Below are 1,989 nucleotides of genomic sequence, written 5' to 3'. Positions count from 1 at the left end.
AAAGGTAATAACAATGACTATTGAAGGAAGTAGTAATGAAGTTGTGATCTCATGAGTGTTTTATTATTGATAATTTGAAGTGTTAAGTAAGTGATTAATTAAGCAGTTAATTGTAGTTAATATTTAATCAACAATCTTAAGTGTTAGTGTCTTAACATTGAGAAGTAATCATACATTGGTGAGTGAGTTTAATTAGACAATAATTTAGTCTGAGTCTCTGTGGGAACGAACTAGAAAGTATTCTATATTACTTGCGAATGCGTATACTTGCGTGAATATTAGCGCGTGTTTTCGCCCTAACAAGTTTTTGGCGCCGCTGCCGGGGACTCGGCGTATTTGTTTAGTTTATGTACTTACCATCATTGGTCATTAGGACTCAGTGATTAGTACGTAGTAGTTAATTATTGTTTCCGATTGTGTTTCAGGTACTTTAGCAAGCGTTTATGTAAACTCGTTCCCGTGCTCTCAAGAGGACTTTAGATACAGCTGAGGAGACAGACGAAGTTCTTGACATTCCGGAGAAGTTAGATTTTGAGGATTCGGATTCAGGAACTGAGCGGAAAGAACCAGTAAACATGGGAGATCGTATTGTTCAAGCTGATCCAGCTCTTATGGATTTTTCTCGGCCTAAAATTGATGACATTCAGTCAAGCATCCTTCATCCGGCTATTCAAGCTAACACCTTTGAAATCAAGCCGGGCACTATTCTGATGGTGCAGAATTCTGTTTCTTTTGGAGGAGCGGCAACTGAAGACCCCAACATGCACATAAGGAATTTTGTCGAGATCTGCAGCACTTTTAAGTATAATGGCGTGACTGATGAGGCTATCAAGTTGAGGCTTTTCCCATTCTCACTGAGGGACAAGGCTAAAGACTGGTTACATTCTGAACCAGCTGGGTCCATCACTACGTGGCAAGATCTTGCGCAAAAGTTTCTGGTGAAGTTTTATCCGATGGCAAAGACTGCTGCTATGAGGAGTGCTCTTACTCAGTTTGCGCAGCAACCTACTGAATCTATGTGCGAGGCTTGGGAACGCTACAAGGAAATGTTGAGAAAATGTCCACATCATGGAATGCCGGATTGGATGGTGATCACTGGTTTCTATAATGGTTTGGGGGCCCAATCTCGGCCCATACTCGATGCAGCAGCTGGAGGCGCCTTATGGGCTAAAAGCTATACTGAGGCGTATAATCTTATAGAGACGATGGCTGCAAATGAGCATCAAAACCCAACTCAGAGGATGACGTCAGGCAAGGTAGCAGGTATTCTGGAAGTTGATGCAGCCACCGCTATTGCAGCCCAGCTCCAAGCGCTATCAATGAAGGTTGATTCTCTGGCTACATATGGAGTTAATCAAATAGCTATGGTTTGTGAGCTTTGTGCAGGTTCTCATGCTACGGATCAGTGTTCTCTTGTCAACGAATCTGTTCAGTATGTGAATAATTATCAACGACAACAGCAGACTGTGCCAGCGACCTATCATCCTAACAACAGAAATCATCCAAATTTCAGCTGGGGGAATAATCAGAATGCTATTCAGCCACCATATCAGCAAGGAGTGAGTAAACAGTTTAACCCACCTGGATTCCAGCAACCACAGCAGTATGCTACAAGGCAATCATATCCTCAACAGGGAAGTACAGCTGCACCTACTAGTGCTGATTTTGAGGAACTTAAGCTGTTATACAAGAGTCAGGCGGTTTCTATCAAGACCTTGGAAAATCAAATCGGTCAATTAGCCAATGCAGTGCTCAATCATCAACCTGGCACCCTTCCCAGTGACACGGAAGTACCAGGCAGGAAGGAAGCTAAAGAGCAAGTCAAGGCTATTACCTTAAGGTCTGGAAAAGTTGCTGATGCTGAAAAGGCAAAAGAAGGAGAAGCTGAAATTAGAGATGAAGAATCTAAGCAAAAGGAGAAAGTGGCGGAACCAAGGAAGACTACTGTTGAACACACTCTGCCTGAGGCTAATACAGGGGAGAAACAGC

At 42.8% G+C, this 1,989-nt stretch overlaps 1 non-coding gene across 1 annotated transcript; it reads right to left on the bottom strand.

The window, feature by feature from the left end:
- Nucleotides 1-968: 968 nt before the first annotated feature.
- On the bottom strand, nucleotides 969-1,075 carry LOC141687671 (small nucleolar RNA R71). The gene has a single exon (XR_012561159.1). It is a non-coding gene; the product is annotated as a small nucleolar RNA R71 (small nucleolar RNA).
- Nucleotides 1,076-1,989: the final 914 nt, after the last annotated feature.

This window comes from Apium graveolens, chromosome 9 (genome assembly GCF_009905375.1).
Source record: "Apium graveolens cultivar Ventura chromosome 9, ASM990537v1, whole genome shotgun sequence".
Taxonomy (NCBI): Eukaryota; Viridiplantae; Streptophyta; class Magnoliopsida; order Apiales; family Apiaceae; genus Apium; species Apium graveolens.
This window is presented reverse-complemented; position numbering and strand designations above follow the sequence as displayed.